The 14,488-nt window shown below is 27.2% G+C and overlaps 1 pseudogene; it reads left to right on the top strand.

The window, feature by feature from the left end:
- Positions 1–10,232: 10,232 nt before the first annotated feature.
- On the top strand, positions 10,233–14,225 carry LOC111037864 (annotated as a pseudogene).
- The last annotated feature ends 263 nt before the right edge of the window (positions 14,226–14,488 follow it).

Here is a 14,488-nt window from a genome sequence, read left to right as displayed (position 1 = left end):
TTTTTTTGCAAAACCTTAAATCGAGTTTTCATATTAAAAATATCAAACTTGCAAAAGTAAAAATAATTGTATAAACACAAAAAAAAATGTTATTTAACCTAATTTATTTTTTCTTAACTTTTCCGGTAATTAGTATTAAGCCACGAAAACGCTTTTCAAAAACCGTGTTTAAAGTTTAAATCAAATTTAAATATTATCAACAAAAGCTATACAATATTATAATATGCCCGTGGATTACATTTTTTCTTAAAAAAAACGTTATTTATATTAGCTTTGATGTTTTATAACGTTAATTTCGCGGAATCACCATTCAACCCGAGACGTAATAATTATTTCGATGACCGTCATATTTCACAGATTCAAAATAACTAAAAAAAAAAACATAATTAAACGGTTGTATAATGGCGTTTTGTCGTGCGACGACCGAACAAACGTAACGGTATGAGAAAAACTAGAAGCGGTTAAACCACAGCGTTAAAACGTTTGGTCCGTGTAAAAGGTACGTTTACAAAAAAAAAAAAAAACCATTTTTTCGCCTAACGCAGTATGCCATTACATTATAGGGAGGACGTTTGCCGATTCCCACAGAACTAAAAGTTGAAACCGGGCAGAGAGTGTGTGTGTGTGAGAAAGAGAGAGAGAGAGAGAGAGAGAGAGAGAGAGAGAGAGAGAGTAGCACAAAAGTCTCTTAGACGTTTTTTCTGCGTTTTGACAACCCGACCGGAAACTACATGGCTGCGGTGCGTTCGTATTTCTGGGGACACAACACGCCATCGCCAAACTACGTCTTATATAATACATATATATTATATATATATATACATAACGCGTACACACCTCAAATCGCTCACCGGAGCTCTATACACGCGCTGCACTCGGCTGCGGCTGATGTTCGTTTCACGAGCTGCGAGCAAATTTATAGCAATCGCGTTCGCTGTTGGGACCACTATATTATTATTATACGGGCTACGAAAATTGCAAGCACTTGTGTATTTTTTTTCCACTAACCTCTTAAGTTTCGGACGAATCGACGAATCCGCTGGTTTCACGGCGGAGAGTTGTTTTTTTCTCATTCTTCCATATACAGCGTGTCAGAAAACGCCGCTTTAAAATAGGTACCTACGATGAAAAAAAAATATATATAATAAAATAGAGCGCTCCGAAAGTATTTATGACCATTACTGCCGTTCGTTGGGAAATGTTCGCACCTGACAGGGCCTTCGCGGAAAACCGTTCAGAACACATTTCGATTTGGTTATTCGGTTATGAAAATTCGGGAGTTGCCACCAGAAATAACAAGAGAAGTGATTTTAATGCCACAAGAAAATGTAAAAATATATTTGAAATATAAAAAAACCAAAGATTTATCTAATCTTGAAAAGTTAAAAATCATTACATTCATCGCTCCGCTCAGAATCTAAAATGTTTCAAATGAACTATTTTTTTTTATATATAAATAATAATAATATTGTTTACTTATAAGTTATAAGTTATAACTTATAACTAACTTAAAATGAACAATTATTTAAATATAAAAATGTTTTTAAATATATACATGGTTACACATCCCCTATAAGCATTAGCTTGTAATGGGAATGTTGAGTTCAACGTTTACATAATATTAAAAAATGTACACTACATAATACAATTTCGAACACATACATTTGTACAAGAAAATTTAAAATTAAGATGTATAGTTCACAGGAAAATTAATTTAGTACACAGTTGAATGCACATAAATTTGCATTATATAATATACATGAGTTAGAGTAACTACACAATTAAAAATAAATATTTACATTAGAACGATATACTATTGATATATTTTTTGAAAATTAAATACTAATACTTAATGATAAGGTAATTAACTTAGATTATTTGACTACTAAATCTAAAAAAAAATCTAATCAGAAGAAAAACACACATCAGTCATGAAGTTGAAAACTAAAATAGACATATTGTTAACGCTTTTTCAATTATTCATAAATATTATATCTACGGGGGAGTGTTGCATATAAAATCAACGTTTGCCACTATTTAATATGTATACTTATATCGATATTATAATGATTTTTTTTGCAATGAACATTTACTTATGATGATAATTTACATTAACTACAGTTATACATTTTGGTTTCGGTGATCATTAATAAACTATAAAATTACTAATATTTTATTAATAGTTACTATCTTTACATGTAGAAGAAAATTAAAAATTGTGAACAATGTTCTAAGATTTTAAAAGTGGCCGCTAAAATAACATTAATAAGTATCACCAAAAAGGTGAAAACACATTTTCCACTAAATGAGCTCCAACACTAGAATAACTAAATAATATTAAGATCCCACCTGTAGTGGTAGAATACGTAGAGGAATTTTGACTGAATTTAAATTACAATATTTCACCATAATATCATGAAATATTTAAATATTTATAACTATTCTCCGCTTTTACCTGCTTTCAGTCGGTATAGACATATTATTAAATCGTCATGTGGTCCTCTAATTTTCATAATTTCAATTAGCTTAATAAAATATAATAAAATATAATTAACATATTATAGTCACTTTTAATATACCTACTATGTAATAAGATTCTGGTAAAACGACTCCCACGGCGGTGGTGTACCCTTATTGTCTATTCGAAACGCCGTGTTATAATTTAAACTTTGAACAAATTGACCAAACATCTGTAAGACAAATGGAGAAAATCTAGTTTAGACGAGAATCCAATACTTATTCTGTAAGAAGTGTTTGACTACGTATTTTATCTAACAAATATTAATCGACAAGGTATCCGCACGAGCGAGTGGAGAGGAAAACAAGGTAGTGTAAAATCTTAAATCTTTAAGCCACACCTGCCTACAGGTACACGCTGTTATTACGTTTGACGAGATCAGTGATGTTTTTTTTTTTAGTATATATTAAGCCGTGGAATGTGTCTGTCCGAGTTTATTATGTAATTATATTGTCTCATGATTAAATCAGAGAGATATTTTTTATTCAATTTGTTTTTCTTAATATCTACCAATAAATAAACTACATTTTTAAAAATCTTTCAACTCATCAATTTATTATTGTTAAACTAAAAAATGCATTCGAATAACTTCCTACGCAGGCGGCAAGATCATATTTTAATAAAATATCTATAATTCCATAACACAATAAAATAGACAAATTAAAATTGAAACCACATATTATTAAAACAATATCATTTGATTCTCAATATCGATATAAGTTGAGTACGTTTATTTTTATTCGTGAATTACTCAAGAGTGGTGAAATACTGATAATATATTGTTACACTCTATGGCAATATTGTTAGCTACGACATGGAACCACTGGAGCGTATTAATATTTCGTTTTAAAATCATTTTACATGATTTATAAAAAATAAATCCAAAGTGTTGGTGTTTTCTCGTAGATCGTAATATCATTCACAAAAACAAAAAACGCAGCAATAGCGTTTGGATGTGTTTGTTTTTATGATCAAATAAACACGAATAAAAATAACTTATAACCATAATAATAATAAAGATTGAAATTATATTTCATGATATTTGATATTTCTCGATTTACAAAGGTGATTCAGTAGGTACCATAAAATGTATTAACAATTTTGGAAATATTTTTTTTAGATTAATTGAAGTTATTTTTGAACTGTTACAAAATAAAATGTGCTTCATGAGAAATACATTTTTTTGCCATATGATTAAGTAAAAATTATAAAAATTATAACAGTAAGAAAATCGTAAAACCATAATTTGTATTATTTTTTTGTCAAAAATATCGAATATACAACAAAATATGTATACATGGAAAATTGGAAACTAATATTTGTATATAACAGCACGTCTAACTGAAACTATTTACATTATAATATTACAGAATGTTTAAGTTTAAATTGTTTACCAAAATAAGATAGACTGACGGATGAATGTCCGTATTATACGTATAAAGAGGTCTGTTGGAATCTTTCAGTCTTCAGATGATAAAAATAAATTCGGTGTATAAACATGTACGAAATGACATAAAATGGTTACAAATTAGTGATGGTTAAAAAAATATGTATAAATATTCGATTATGTGTAAGACTATTGTAAAATATACCATTAGACATTATACAGGGCGATTTTCCAAGTACGCTCAATCTTTTTCTTCTTCAATGCAGTTATTAAAAATATGTTTTTTTAACCCTTTATTTTCAAATCACTGAGACTTTTTTGCACTATGTAAGATGTGTCCCGTAAAGATACAAATTTTTGTTTTCCAAATAAGAACACTACTTTTCTACTGTAAATTAATTAGCGTTTAATTTTTCTGAAAACGTAAACCTATCAAAATCTAAATTCGAACCAGCAATTATTGAGTTATTTAACACTGTGTGCTGAGGATAATAGATCATACATTAATAATGAAGTTGATAATAGTGGGTTGGGGAGATATGAAGGATATGGTGATTTGAACATTTTATTAATTAATATTAATCCATCCACATTTATAATTTGTATAAATAGTCTGTAAAAGTAATAATTTTAAACACTAGACCTTACAAACATATATTTTAAATTTTTAAAAGAACAATTTAAAGGACATATTGTATCCTTAATACAAACATTTTAATAACTGAAAATAAATTCCTTCAATTTTTGATTTGATACTAAAAAAATATTTACTAAATAATTTTCACTAAAAAGGGGGGGGAGGATTTATTTAAATAACTGAAGTTTGCATAACCACAGCTCCCAGGACCCTCCAAAAGTTGTAAAAAACCTCAAGATTTGAAAACATGCTATTAAGCATTCCAAAAATCAGAGTTTAAATAAATTCGTAATTAAATTACAAAATGGGAGTAAGGATGGGGAGAGTGGGCTTGATGAATCATCCTGTATAATACTTAAAGGTAAGTTTGCCTAAATTAATTTAATTCGTTCGACGTTTGTAAATTACTATAGACTGTGTCGGTAAACGGCCAGTGGAGTTGTGCCATAAAAAAATATGTAGGTACCTATTATGTGAATAAAATATGATTTTAAACGGCTAAGGTAAAAAAAAAAATGTTAATGCTTGATTATGTAGTATAATGTATATTATATTATATAAATATAGTATTATAAGTATGTTTGGTTTTATGTGCCTATCGATTTTATTTATACTTCGAAGACTTAAAACTTAAATATCTTACGATGTAATTTTATTATTATTATTATTACTATTTTACTTATTTATTTATCGCAAAGTATGAAGGCAATTTGACGAAACGCAATCGTGATGATTTCTGAAGGCATCGTGGACGAATACACGCGCGATTGCGAGTAACTCAAAAGCGAGTGCATAAAATGAAATATCAAACCGGCGAGTACACTTTGAATAGAGCAATTAATTTTAAATGCCGTGTACAAAGTAGTAAATAATTAGCAAATAAGGCGAAACATATATACGCTCTAATATCAGCGACTCGTAATTTATTGTCTCTAATATTTGCACTGCGTTGCGTCAATGTTTGTCTAAGGAATAGCCGCGGCTGTACCGGGACCGAGGAGCCCATATATTATATAAATATACGCAGAGTGATTCTCTTTTAACAGCAAACGCTAATGTATCGTTATCATGGTGAGATTTCGTGTTTTTTGAAAAATTAAAAGTTTCAACACAATTCGAACAATACTTACACGAGCTCTGTTTCATCATTTTTATGCGACGCCGCGTGGCGATTTTTTTTTATTAGTTTCGTTAAAATCGTCTCGTTAATTTCATATTTTCATAATATTCCACGCGAAGCAGCAAAATCGAGAAATAAAAAGTAAAAAAAAATCATGTATATAATTATTAATAAAAAGTTTATTATAATGTTTATACCGTCTTTATAATACAACAAAACAAATACCTTGCTTGTCATTATTAATGATAGTTTATTTTAACGTGCAGAAGAGCGGCATTTAAACTTTTATCTACATTTTAATATTTTATACGATAAAACGTAAGAACATTTTTTCCATATTATTTATACTTAAATTAAAATAGTCAATAAATATTATTTAGTACTTACGCAGTAAATTATGTATTGTCTACAATATTCGTATCAATAAGTTTTTTCAGGTTTTAAACAATGTATAGACTAGAGACTAGCGCACGAGTCACATCCATTTTTGAAATAACCGTCCTTATCGACGATAACATGATTTTTCTTCTCTTTTTCCACTCAATTCTTAAACTATAAAAACTATAGACTGTACAATATCTCGTTTCCCATCCTCAATCGAAGGTGAATATTCACCCAAGTAACACCGGATATTCATATCATGGTCTATCGTTCTTCAATTTTGTTTATTCTATTAATAATACATTTAAACTATATATAATTATTTCTAGAATATTCGCTGAAGATTTATCTAAATAATCACAATATATTCATGGTAAAATATTGATCTTAAAAGAATATTCGCTGAAGAATATGTATTACTTATTCTACCATAACTGATGAAATGAATATTCCGTTAAAAATAATACATTCTTATTTTTTTTTTATTATTCATTTTTGAATATCCATTGAATAATATGAATTGAATATCCACATAAAACATATCCAAGTATCCAACTAAGAATACTTAATGAATAATAGTTACCATCATATATTCATATGTAATGGATATTCATCCAATAATAATACATAAATAATTCTTTATTATTTATAAAATTACAACGCTTGTTTATATATATAAAGTAGGTAGGTACGTGTACTGAGTACTGACTAATCTATTATATTTATATAATAATAGGGTTTATTAAATGCGTGTGAAACTGTCGAAACTCATAATAATATTGTGGTATTGCTATTATTATTGTTATCATTGAATAAATGTGATTTGTTTTTATAAAATTAACGTCCATGGATTTCCTTTGTTTATAATAAATAGTAATGTGCGCCGCGCGGTCATTTCTTTCATCGTTGTTATAAATCTGTGATCTTATTTTCACATTCAATTTCACACGCGCTTGTTCGCCGTTCGAACGTTTTGATTGACGTCATCTAGCCATCTATTCATCTATATATGATATTATATGTTTAAATGAATATTATAATATCGAGTATCATATGAGTTGTTCGTTTTATAATAAGTCGGTAAGTAAGCATTTGATTAATTATTATTATGTATCATGTTACCTATGTACTTATGAGTTATGTTAACCTTTATGAGGTAGGAATTCAGCCTCGTGTATTAAATTATCTTATTGATCATGTACTTGGTGCTTATTTACGCTGTAGGTCGGAATCTAGTTTAATTTATTTATTACCTACATTTTTTGAGTTTTCTAAAAATTGTAATGCTTAAATAAACAGTGAGCGAATCAAAATTAATAAAATATTAGTTAGGTGCCAACTTATGATTTTTTTCTATTAATATGTGTTCTAATATACCTACTGTTTAATTATTTTCATAATTCTCACTTAATAAAAATTAAAGTCTTAACATTAAGAATGAGTACCTAGGTGGCTAGGTATATTTATTGTTAAACTTATTATATCCAAAATATATATTCTTAACAAGTTTTATATACATAGTGAAAACTCTTTATAACGAATTTCAAGGGACCTAGTGATTTCTTTCATTATTGGGAATTTTTGGAATTGAGAGTAATTTTATTATTAGGTTATAAATCAGACTAACCATTATAATGTAATACCTATGGTATTCAACGTTTTTTGTTGTAATGAGTTTTCACTGTATTTAATAGTTTTACATATGTTAACGTAGGCTAATAATTCAGTTTTTATATAATTTTTGTTATGAGACCAACCATTTATTTTTTTAACTCTTTATCTGTTTAGCTCAAGAATAGGTATTATAAAATAAGTGCAAGATCAATCTTGGGGTCCAGGTGTGAATGATAATTTAGGTATTTTAAACAAACACAAAATTACATTGCACCTAAATACTCTTAAGGTACTTATATATTATATTTGTTTTATAACGTTCAGTAATTAATGTGATGTTAATAGTACTTACCTATCATACTAATATACACTAGGTATTTATATAAGAGACAATTCTATTAAAAATAGTTAAAATATCAGTTTTAATTATTAAAGTTTTCAATAGTTACATAAATATTAAACTTCCAGTACAATTTTATTATTTTGTGGTCTTATTTCAATTTGTATTATATTAAATACACAAAAAAGGAATCTGAAATAGTTTATATAATTTCTAATTTGGAATTTTTTTATTTTTTATTTGTAGTTAACTATGGATTCTGAAAAGTGTAATTCTATTAAAAAAATGCGCCTAACTTCTAAGTTCCAATTTAATAAAAATGTAAAACAGCAACTTGAAACTTTGGATGTTATAAGAAAAAACAATACAACATTATCTATTTCATTATCTACTCAATGTAATCCTAGTACTGCAGCAAGTACTTCATATCAGCCTAATTTTGTAGGTTTGCCAAATGATTTCTGTGTTGTAAAAAATAATGTTTCAAATATATCTGATGTTTCATTAGATACATTCATTGAAAATGATGATGTTTCTTTTACAAAATTTGTTTCAACTAGTCCAAAATGTAGTTCATTAAACAAATTTGTAAATGATAATGTTTTTGGAAACTCAAAATTACCTATTCCTGATCATTTGCGAGAATGGGCTATTAGGAATAAAATTTCTCATGTTGCATTAAGGGAATTATTATCAATTCTAAAGGAAATACCAGATTTAAGTAGTATTCCAAAAGATCCTAGGACTTTTTTAAAAACACCAAGAGAAACTATTTTGCGTGATATAAATCCTGGAAAATACTACCATTTTGGTTTAGAAAGTGGTCTTACAAATATGTTAAAAAAAGTAAATGTTTCCAATATTCCTGATGTTATTAATGTTGCTATTAATATTGATGGATTGCCTCTCAGTGACTCATCACAAAGTCAAGTATATCCTATTTTGTGTTTGATAACAAATGTTGATATTTTATTACCTTTAAATATATTTTGTATTGGTATCTATCATGGGTATGATAAACCGTCAGATTTTAATGAACTGCTAGAAGATTTTGTAAATGAAGCTGTTAATTTAACATTAAATGGTGTACACATTGATGATAAATATTTCAGTTTCAAAATTTCAATGTTGTTATTTGATGCAGTTGCTAAGGCTAGTGTACTTCGAATTAAGGGACATAGTGGATATTCCTCCTGTTCGAAATGTATGCAAGAGGGAGAATATTTAGATCATGTTGTTTTTCCTGATATGACATTTAATAAAAAAAACTGATACTGATTTTATTAATCAAACTGATCCAGAACATCACACTGGCCAGACAATTTTACAAAAAATTCCAAATTTAGGCCTAGTTACTGATGTCCCATTGGACTATATGCACTTGATATGTCTGGGAGTTGTTAAAAAGTTATTAGTTAACATATGGTGTTTTGGTCGACCTCCTCATAAATTACAATCGAGATCTGTTAATATAATATCTGATGCATTACTAAGCCTTATTAAATATATTCCTTACGAGTTTGCAAGAAAACCAAGGCCTATTAAAGAAGCTAAACGGTACAAAGCTACAGAATTAAGACAATTTCTTTTATATACTGGAGTTATTGTTTTAGAAAATAATTTAGATAAAAATAAGTATGAACATTTTTTAACTCTTCATGTTGCTATACGTATTTTATTGTCAGATTTATTAATGAAAACAATGACCGATTACGCTGAAGAGCTATTAAAACATTTTGTTCTATCATCTAAATTGATTTATGGTCCTCAAATACTATCCCATAATTTTCACAACCTTTTACATATTACTGACGATGCTAGAAAATATGGAAACTTAAATTTATTTAGTAACTTTTCTTCTGAAAATTACCTTCAAAAAATTAAAAAACTTTTAAGAACACATAATAATGTTTTATCTCAAATAGTTCGACGTTTATCAGAAGAAAGTACTTTACACACATTACTAGAACATAAAATAAAAAAAGGTAGTTTTGAATTCAAAAAAGAACACAGCGACGGAATTTTAATAGATGGTACTACTGATCCTCAATTTAAAGAAGTTATTTTTTCCAATTTTAAATTAAGTATCAATTTACAGAATTCTTGTTGTAAATTAGATTGTAATTCGATAATTGAAATTTCAAATTTTGCTTACTGTAAGAAACTGGATCAAGTTGTTGTTATAGGTCGAAAATATAACAATGTAAATAACTTGTACACAAAACCTTTGAATTCTTCATTAATTGGCATTCATCTTGTTGATGGTTTAAGTGAATGTTTTTCATATTGGCCATTGCCAAACATTCTTCATAAATTAATTCGTTTACCTCACGCTAAAGGGTTTGTAGTAATGCCACTACTTCATACTGAAGAGTGAAAAATAAAATATTATATATAGATTAAGCTAACATTTCTGTACATAATTAATGAACCATATATATAATATATTCTGTAAATACAATTTATATTATTAAGTTACAGTTACTAATCATTAAAAGATGTCTGCCGGCTGGTATGTTGTAAAATTTAAAAATGAAAAAAATATAATTGAAGTAATTCCAAGTAATTGGATTAAGAATTTTGAAGCATGTTTCTGGCCTTTAAAATTTGGTTCAATTAAATTGCAATCGGCCATAAAATGCAAATCCAGAAAAAGATTGGAAATTATATCCCATAAAAGTCATATGCAACAAAATGTTTACCGTGTATAAGGATGCTTCTAAATTTGCTAATGAGACCCTTGCCCAAAGTTCATCAGAAAGTGAACAACTAACTGCTAAAAAAACATCAACTAAACGCAAAAAAAAGAATAAACAAATTGATTGTAGCAGTGGACCAAGTAGTGATGAAAAACTATCAGATAATGAACTGCCACCATTCCCAAAATTCAAAAGTAAGATATACTTTATTAATTCATTTGTTCTTCCTAAGATACCTTTATATTATATTAAAATACAATTTTTTTTTTTTTAGAAAATGATTCCAAAGAAACAGAATCCAGTATAGATGTTTCACATAATATAGAATGTAGTCTAAATGATGATTTAAATGTGGAATCTAATGAAAATCAAAACATTTTTGGTATGTTGTTTTTTTTTTAATTATATCATGCATGATTTGAATATGATACATGTTAGGCAATCAATTGTTTAGCTTTTAAATTAAGTTCTTCTATCTATCTTAAATAATTGTTTTCGTTGTTTGCAGTTATCGATGACGAAGATAACCAAAATATTGATCTTAGTGATGGTTTCAGATGTATAATATCTAATAATCAAAACTGTGTCTCTTCAGGTATAATAAGAATATTTTTATTGGTAATAATACCAAGTAAGGTTTACATTAGCTTCAATAATTAAAAAATTTACTTATTTATTAATTATATAAATTTCTCTGCAATGGTTTAATTTTTAATTTCACTTAGTATATCATTAGTGATTTTAATTGTTAAAGACAGTTCATATTTGACTTTAGTGAAGCAATATAACTTAAATGATAAATAATCAACTAATCAGTGTATTAATATAAATTATAATCCTTAGATGAATCATTTACAGTTATTGATAACAATGACATTGGGGTTAGTAATGGATCAGACAATTTGCCATCTGTTAGTGGTAACAAAAACCAAAACTACAATTTTCCAGGTACAGTTATTTGAACATTTTTGAACATAAAACTTATTTTGTATACAACATACTTTAAAATTATATTAGGTGCCCCTTAAATATCCAAAGTGTAATGCAAAGTGTGGATCTAGACCCAAAGAATTAATATTCTAGGGGTGGACGCTTAACAAGACATTTGTTATCGCAATATTCAATATAAATTCGTTTTTATTTGTCATTTAAATGAAATATATAAAAATAAAATAACTTTAAAATTTAAATACATTTTTTTTTAACATTTCAGGATATGAATTGAAATTTCTTTTTACTAAGCAGGCATAATAAGTGTAGGTAGTATTTTTTTTCTTAGGAGGAATTTGTTTTTACATCCCATTAACTGTTAATAAACAAATAGGTGTGTGAAAGAAAAATATAATAGGTATATGTTTAGACATTAGTCCTTGTGGGGGTCTTAAAACAGTTTGGTTGGATTACAGACTTTGGTGAACACTACTGAATGCTCCTAAATTTTTGTTGACTATAGTCCCCTTTAAAGTGTTCCCCACTTTAACCACTGATTTTATTTTGAATTTTTACAAATTGTCCAAGTCCTAAACACTACATTTACATTGAATTAAATAATAGTATTTGTTTAATTTATTATTTCACAAGACCTTGTGTTCTTTGCTTTAATCTTAAATATTTATCTAGATATATATTTTAAATTTTACTGTACATGTTTATCAACATTAGACAATTATATGGTTTTTAATGAATTTATCTACTTCATACATTATAAGTAAAATGTAATTTTAAATTATTCTTGATTTAGAAGACACAGTTAATAATCAAACTGCAGTGACCATGCAAGAAATTAATCTTAATGATATAGATTTTGGGAGTTTAGTGTCAGTTCCTCAAAACAAACAGAAAACACACATTTCTTCAGGTAGTTCAAAGAATTTGAAAAATTGTTGTACAATATTTTTTTAAATGTTAATAATTTACATTATAATTAGCTTAGTTATAATTCTAATCAGATATTTCTATTAAATATTCTAGCTAACATGTTATTATTTTATCAATCATAAACATTATATTACTTATTAGGTATCTACGTAGTAAAAAAATGCTGTACCCACTTTTAAAAATACTAAAATAATTGTATGTTAAATAATAAGCAAATGTATAATTTTTTAAACATGAAACATTGGTGTCAGCCTGCTGGTTGCATTGGTTCAGTTTTAAATGTTCTTATTAGGTAATTTACACTACCACATACCTAAATATATTATTATGATTATTATTATAGAAGTTGAAACACAGATCTTAAGACAACTTATTACTTTAAACGCCAGATGTAAAGAACAAGGTGACTACCTTCATACAATAATGATGGTAGTAAACAACATTCAAGAGAAGCAAGATAAACAAACTTCATCTATTGCAGTATCATCAGCTACTAATGATGAGCTTGAAAATGTATGTGCAATGCTTCCGATATCAAATGAGTTATCACTAACAAACTTTAAAGAAACTTTGATTAACAATAAAACATTATATGATAAAATGGTAAGTTATTATAGGCAAATTATAACATTAATTTAAATAATTGTGTATAAAAATGTGTTTTAAATTTAGGTGAAAATGTTGGCCTTGCTTGGTGGATCTAATTTTAAAGAGTCAGTCAGACGGATATTAAGAAAGTTAATAACCAATGATTATGCTAAATCTTTCAGTTACACGGGGCACAAGAATAACAAAACTGCTTTGAACAATACTATTCTGGCATCATTACTTACTAGTGAGCATTTTAAATTATTTTTTATTCATAATAATTTGTTTTTCAATATACAACCCTATTCCCAGACTTAAGTATTCCACAAAACAATAAATAATTACAATACAATTATTGTTATTGTTAAAATTGTTAAAAAAAAATAACACCGCTTATTATGTCAAAAGAAAACAAATTATTCAAATTTTATTTAGAATATATTTAATAAGTATTTCATCCAAAACAGGCTATTTCATGTTACCTATTATTTGTGAGTTAAAATATTATGCAAAAGAATATTGTTCGTAAGTTGGTTGCAATCAGTAGCACCAAAGTGTTTAAAATATATTACGTCATCGTACATCAAAGGGCCCCCATCACCCCCTTTTTTAATTTATCAATCAGGTGCAATCAAAGCACCTACATAATGCAATGTTTAATAATTTATTTTTATATGTTTTAATGTAAATCCTGCAGTACTCTGCAGTAGCCTCCCTCTCCCTCATCTAAAAATTCTACTATGATAAATTAGGTGATTGGCGCCAACTGATTGCGACTATACTGATTTTTAAGTACTACCTACTTATACTCATCTCTTATTTTAGACATTTTTATATTAACATGCTTTGTATATATGATAAATTTGCAATGGTAATAAAATAGGCTTAAAAGGTTAACTAGTTAATAAAATTATAAATTATTATGTTTATTAGAGGCTATCCATGCATCCGCCAACAATGCTGATACTTCTGTCAAACAAATTGAGCTGGTGGCAAGTATTTGGCTTACCAAAGCAAATGAAAGGTGCAAACAAGCAGCAGAAATTCCATTATAATTTTAACACTTCAGATTTATAAATAAAAAGTTTTGTTATTAATTTATGATGTTTTATATATTATTAATTAGAAATACCAAAGTTGAAAAAATTTATTTGATCTTATAGATAGATACCATAATAATATCATATCTATAAATAGATGGATGTATTTATAGTACCTATATTATATTATGTAGGTATTAACATTAATATTAACATATATAAACATTGATTATGATTTATGAATATAGTACTCATAATTATAATGGTATTATTATTATTTAGAGAT

Source organism: Myzus persicae, unplaced genomic scaffold (genome assembly GCF_001856785.1).
Source record: "Myzus persicae strain clone G006 unplaced genomic scaffold, MPER_G0061.0, whole genome shotgun sequence".
NCBI classification, from domain to species: domain Eukaryota; kingdom Metazoa; phylum Arthropoda; class Insecta; order Hemiptera; family Aphididae; genus Myzus; species Myzus persicae.
The sequence above is the reverse complement of the archived record's forward strand: the minus strand, read 5'-3'. Positions and strand labels throughout refer to the sequence as shown.